General features: G+C 38.2%; 1 pseudogene; it reads right to left on the reverse strand.

The window, feature by feature from the left end:
* Positions 1-4,654: 4,654 nt before the first annotated feature.
* Positions 4,655-6,688, reverse strand: LOC143630054 (nuclear intron maturase 1, mitochondrial pseudogene; annotated as a pseudogene).
* Between the last annotated feature and the right edge of the window lie 498 nt (positions 6,689-7,186).

Below are 7,186 nucleotides of genomic sequence, written 5' to 3' on the forward strand. Positions count from 1 at the left end.
GGTTGTTACCCAATAATCAATTAATATAGCCAACCTAATCCCTTCCACTAAATCTAGGTTTAAACAATATTAACAATCTACAAACAATCACACAAATACCATGATAATACTAAACACCATAGATTAGATTATCATTCCAGAAATTAAAGGAAAAAATAGCATAAGTGTCATGCAAATAACCTTACATCTAAGAGAAACACAAAGGGGATTAGCCACTCATTGTTTGGATCATCAATAGCATGTCAAATCCGAATCACCGATTGATTAGAGCTTCAATCACCACTTTGACAACTCAAAAACAAGGTTCTATTACACCCAAGTCACCCACACAATGTTCTAGTTCTGAATAATGAAAAAGATACCCAAAAGTCTCCTAAAAAACGGATTATAAGTTGTAATCGACATTCTGGCACTGATGCTACTGTAAGCTACGGTGGCTACCGTAGCTTGCGGTAGACTTACACTTTCCACGGTAGCTGCTACGGTAACACTTCTACCGTAGCTTACGGTGGCAACCGTAAGCTACGGCAGACCCAGCTTGAACTTCAATTTTATTTCTTCATGTCTTTGTTGTTGACTTCAATCATTAAGTCTTTCTCTCACTTCCATCTTCCCACATTCGAGCATCATTTCACGTCCTTGTTCCTATACTAACAAAATACAACGTAGTCATCTAATTTCTTAAAGTTAAACCTTAAAGCACACAATTGTTATTACATTTGTAATGATTAAGGTTTGACCTACGGTCCACCCGTCACATCCCATATAGGACCACTACGTGAATCAACAACTATGTTTATTCATGAACGTCACGCGCCCACGTTTCTTCCTTGGCAAGCTGTGACATTCACCGAATCCTGAACTTCACCACAAATCGAACATAAACTCCACCACAAATTAGACATGAAATCGAGCTAACCGGGATATTTATTTTGATCAAATCATCGAACATCGGGAGACGACCAAGAACCTCCCTCTATGCAACAAACCCGACTTTCTTTGGCACCAATTTATTCCAATTGAACACATAATCAGGAATAGAAAAGAAGTTAACCGCAATGCATGATTCAAACTACGGACTAAGAAAACACCAGATGAATCAAGACACTAAGAAACCTTATCATACCCTTGTTCTAAAGCCACCCTTTGGCAAAGCCTCAACAGGCCGCTAAACTCTTCCATTTCAATCGGACCAGACAGGAAGCAACGCCAATCCCACTGCCCAAAAATCATGCATGTACAATGATGCCACTGCCAAGCACCATTTGGACTTTTCAAGTGAAAAAAGACCCAGGAATCGATCACATAACAAAATGGAATCGGACCAAACTTCTAGCCAAAACCATGTATTACAGTCCACATTCTAGGAACACCATTTTAGGTCCATATCAGACTTCATAAGGCTGGACGAGACCTTCATGATCCGGCCCACGGGCACAAGGTTGATAACATAACAGGAGTAAGCGACCAAGATCTTGATAAGTGATAAAAAGCCTAAATAACCTTCCACCATAACGTCCCCTTCTCGTTTTTAAGACCTCCACCACCAATTCGCCGATAAAGATAAATTCACATCCCCCAACCGACCTATACCGAGACACACGTACCTAGCAAGAGTTGAGACCTTATCCCAAGCAAACCAGGTTACCTTAGTCTTCTCCTCCGAACTACCCAAAAAAATCCCCTCCTTAATCGCTCGAGTTTGTCCAACACCCACACCGGAGCCTTGAACAACGAAAAATAGTATGTCGGCAACGAGTTAAGGACAGATTTGATCACCAACGACGAGTTGGCTCTAGCATGGGCTCTAGCACATGTTCCGGCATCTGTTGTTATCCAAGCTTGCAAAGAATTTGTCATAAATATTACGGTAAAGTCTACATGTATTTTGGTGACCCGAACTTAATTAATATTTTAAAAAAAGGCATGTTTTGACCCGTTAGCCAACCCAAATTTACACAAATTGAGGTGGTTATGTTGTGGGTCAGGTGGTGTTTGAATTTTCTTTCGAAAATTGTTATTATATTTACTACATAAGATATTTGCAGGGTTTTTACGAATACCAATCGGAGATTGACAAACTGAACCATTGCGTAACGGCCTTCGGGTTTGGGACAACGAGTTGGGGTCGAGATTATTGGACAATATGCAATTCTTATCGAACAATTTGGGGGTATGGACGCCTCCCTCGAAACGGGTAAATCAAAAATGGTTGTAGAAGCATCGCACATATAACTGATTACCTCATTAAGAATGGAGTGATCAAACATTTTAGTCACCCGATAGTACAAAAGATCATATACAACCCTCTCCTCTACCAAGTTTGTGAAACATATCTCCGCACTGGATGTAATAAAATATATTGTTTTCATGTAACAGATGTGTAATTTATTGTTTTAAAGGATTACTACTGGTTTGCACAAAAATGCCACGTTTGTGAATGTAAAGGTGGTTGTTTCTTTTGTTGATGCTATCGGAACTTATTTTGTATTTTGCTTAACTTATTTTGTAGGACTTGATTCGTTTGTGCATTATGTTATCTTATTTCATGTTACAATGCTAATGATAATTTTAACCGTTAGAACTTGCAAAAAGTTTGTAATAATTTTCTTTTGAAACCAAGTTTGAGCTTAATTTCAACTTGGTTGTATGATGTATGAAATTGAGTCGCTTGTGAGCAAGTTTCCCTTCTTTAATACAATGGGTTGGATCTCAAATTAGCTACACTATATTATATTATATGCACGCATAAAAGGAACTAATAACACTATATTAGGTGTATAACTTGTTTACAAGCGAGAGTTATGTAGAACACAAGTTACTCGAAGTTCCTTATAATTCTCCAGGATTTGATATAAGGTAATACAACGGCCGGGTCACTAGGATGGAGCAAATGAGTTATTGTTAATAAATGTGATTATAAAAACTATTGTACTTGGTCTTCAACTATTTCTCCTTTCTTCCCTCAAATGTTGTATGGTTTCTACATGTTCATCGCAGTGGTGAATGTATGTTCCTTTTAACTGTAAGACAGTGCTGCCTTTCCACCGACTAGGCGGGAACCGTGTTGTTTGGTTTACTTTTTATAGGATTACCTTAGTTACTAACGCTTTTGAAAATTGGTGATCAATCTACCTCAATTATCTAATACCCTTGGTTGCATGTTTGCAATATATCTGTGACTACGCTTGTGATATATTTCCCCCTGTATCTATCATCAGATTAGCGACAAATGGAACACAAATGAGGGGATTTTACACAAATAATTGGTGTAAACAGGATATACAAAAAAGAAAGAAGCAAAATAAAATGATATGTGTAAAGACTAAAGAGTAGTTTTGGTTGTAAGTTTGAGGCCTGTAAAATGGGGTTTGTTTAGCTGAAAACAAAACATCTATTCCCATATTATTTGTTGGAAAATATGATGAATGGATATTTGGTGGTTTTATTATATGTAACTCTTTAAGTGGTGAATTGAATATGGCTCTTAACTAGAGTATTTATGTTACTTTATTAGAGGTTTAATGTCTAATATTAAGTCTCTAATTAATAAGCGACTCTTCATCCATGCATGGCTTTATATACAAGAGTTCTTATGTGTCTCATTTAGATTAGAGAAAAAGAATTCTTAGAGAAGAGAGAACACTTGAAGACTTATTATGTGGGAACCTATAAAGAGTAGTACTCTCTACTCGTTTCCATCACCATCTTGTTCTTCCATATTTCTTTTCAACAACACCACTATATCTAATGCAATCACGGGTGCGAGTGCCATCTCTGGCAGTACACACACTATTCCGGTTGTTGTACCCTGGGAGACAGACGGACTCTTTAGTAGAGACCCGAAATCTGTTTTAAGGGAAACGTATAGAATACGTGCCTCAACCACATTTAACATACATATATTGTTTTGTTCATCTTTTGTGCAGTCAATGGAGTTAACCACACTAAGGAAAACTAAGACGAATGTGAAGATACCCAACGGGTGAAAGACTCGAGTCAAGAAGTTTCTGTTAATGTTCTCACCAAAGAAATCGACATGAATCTTTATATTAACAAAAATTGCACTTTACATTTATTTCTTGTTGGTTTTGTACACGGTATTGTACCATGATATTTCTATTGTATAACGAGAGTATCGTACTTATTTTATTTTATTATATTTTTAGTATTTTGGTGACCTAATTCATACATTATTTGCATCTCAATCTATGGTACCTGTCTTCCAACGGTTTGTTCTTGCTTCCTTTAGATGTTGTATGGTTTTCTTCTTCCTCATCGTGGTTGCGAGTGTATGGTACTTTTAACAGCGTTGCCTTTCCACAGAACACATACAGATTTAAAAAAAAAAGACAGTCTTACTCCCAAACTTAGACATAACCATTAACCACCTAGAAGATAAATACGGACATAATCTTATGCTTGCGCATGAGAGGATTTTTTTGTCTAAATAACTACAGTTCACACTAAAGCCAAAATTTGTACAAGTCTCAACTCTCAAGTTTCATATTCTATAGGTATGTCTTATGACTTAACACCAACTCACTAACCTTAAAAGTAACGGTTTTTCTTTATCCATACAACATGAACATATCAATATTCGATAATATACACTCAATTTTAAAACTCAACATGTATCTGCTGCATACAAAACTTAACATCCCGATTCGAAAGGATTCCGTCTTCCTCTTTGAAACCCTAGATTCCGCGCTCCAATAGTTTTATAATCCCACACAATCTCACCAAGCATGTCTTGAGGCAAACACAGTCTTCCTTCTTTCACTGATCTTTGCAACTCACAAAAGAACTTCAAATCCTGCAACTTTATATAATCCAACAACACCTGTTCATGATCCGGGACCCACCTCCTCGGAAATGGGGTATAATCACACGGTGGAATCATATGCATACGCGAAAACCTAACTCCTTCAATCGCATCAGCAAGACCTAATCTCAGCAAATCTGCATACTCGGGAGTCCTGTTACCCATACTCTGCCTAAGTGGACGGCTCAGATCACGCGATGCTTTCTTAAACACCTTCGCTCTTGATTTCATCTTATACCTAGCAGCATATAATTTAGCCACCGAGTTTCGAATAACATACGCGCAGAAACCAACAACCTTCTTTCTGTTATCTGCATATTGATACCAATCCGCCATTGTTTCAAGAAACTTATTCATCTGTGCATTTGTTTGTGCCTGGCCACAATAAAGCATTGGAGTACACGGTAATGGCTCGGGATCTTTATCCCCTTTAACAAACTTAAGCTGTCTAAACTGTCGTATGCATTGCTGCAAACTCGCAGTAACCGAAAGCAAAATCCCAACACTTTTTTGACTCACGATATGACCACCGCTTGATGCAAACCGAATAGTTGGATATATTACTCTTTGACCAATTACATGATCCAAAAACTGAACCCCTCTGCTTACATGGTCAATTTCGATCTTTGATTCGTTTAACTTTAGCGCGTACTTATTCGCGCAAAACTCGATTATCAAATCCCTAATCTCCAATGCATCCTTTCTTGACCCTCTAATTCCTATCAAGAAATGACCACCGTAACGAATGTAATCCATCTTTTTGGATTTATCTTTCCCACCCCCACGTACAAACTCGGGCCATGATGGCGTGCGAGCACCATAATCATTAACGGAAAAATTATCACTGAATGGAGAACAAAATTCATGGATTTTGTCCTCCATCATGTGATCTAACTCATTAAGATAGATATTAGACAGTAAAGGACTTAACATTCCACAATAACCATAATTAGGTACCTTTGCAGCCTCCACAGGTGCAAAATCATAAAACGTTCTTAGCCAATACGGGTCGGGTTTCGCCTCATTTTCATCAAGAACTTTCTTCCTCTTCAAACCCTTTTTCTTGTTTCTTTTCCTCTTAATCTTTTCATCATCAAGGCCCGATTTTGACACCCCTTTTAGCCCGGATTTGATCAAAACCAATACTTTTTGATCCGTAACACCTTTTTCAACGAACTCGATCAGCAAATTGGCATCTAAACTATCAAAAACTTGGGTTAAATCGCCTTTCAAGAACCACACATACCCCGCAAAATTACTCCGTATCGTTCGAATCACCGTATGCGCATTCCTCTTCGCGCGAAACGCGTGCGATTTGGGGGAAAACCCGGCCTCAAACACCGGCTCCAGAATCATCAAAAGCAATTCTTGAACCACCAAATCTTGAAACGGAGGTTCATTGGATGCCGAGATCATCCGAAGCTTTCGACTCGAAAGCTTTGAAACAGGGGTTTTATCATTAGGGTTTTGAATGTAGGGTTTGGTTTTCATGTTCCATTGAAATTGACCTTGTACGACGGCGTTTCGAAGGGAAAGGAGGTCGGTGAGGACGTGGGACTGGACGGCGTGTCGAGCCGGGTACGAGCCGGTGAAGTGGGCGCAGGTGCGTTGGTAGGCTAAGACCCATAGGTCGAGTTTGGAGATGAAACCAGTGAGGTTGGAGAAGTGGGTTTGGTTGCGGGTTGTGAAGGTTTTGACCCATAAATCGGAGAGGACTTGAAATGGGTCTTCTTTGAGGAGGGAGTGCGGTACTTGTTTGTGTTTGGGTGGATGGTGGCGGTGGCGGTGGTGGTGGTGGGGAGTAGAGAGGTGTGAGAAGGTGCGAATGCAGGTAAGGTGTTTGAGTTTAGTCCCAAGAGACATTGAAGTTTGTGTGGTTTTTGTTTAGTGGTCGACTGAGTCAGTTTAAACAAAGAATTAAAAGGTTATTTGTAAATGTAGGGATAGTTGTTTGTCCCACTGAATTTTGTTGTGAACAAAGAAGAAAATGTAATAATAATAAAGATATAAAAAGTGTTAGTTGTTTAAAAAAAGAAAAAAATATAATATTCTAAATGTAATTATAAAAATTAAAATAAGGGACGTGTTAAGAATGCTCTAAGTGAACTATAGTGAAATGCCCATGGTTTAAACAAATCATTAACGTTAACGACCCATAAATGTAACAAAAAGTTGTAGGCTTCTTTGGAATATTTTGCCACATCAAAGCCAACTCCAACTTTTTTCTTCACCCTTTTAACTCCGCTACTTATGTTAGGTATGTTATGACTTGTGAGCTATTCTGTACAATTTTTCATAATTTTATTTATTTATACTATTTAATAACAAAAATAAATGAATACAATAAGGAAAAAAAAAGTA

The sequence above is a fragment of the Bidens hawaiensis genome, unplaced genomic scaffold (genome assembly GCF_021521415.1).
Source record: "Bidens hawaiensis isolate Kalapana, Puna unplaced genomic scaffold, B.hawaiensis_p1.1 tig00005523_1, whole genome shotgun sequence".
In the NCBI taxonomy this organism is placed as follows: domain Eukaryota; kingdom Viridiplantae; phylum Streptophyta; class Magnoliopsida; order Asterales; family Asteraceae; genus Bidens; species Bidens hawaiensis.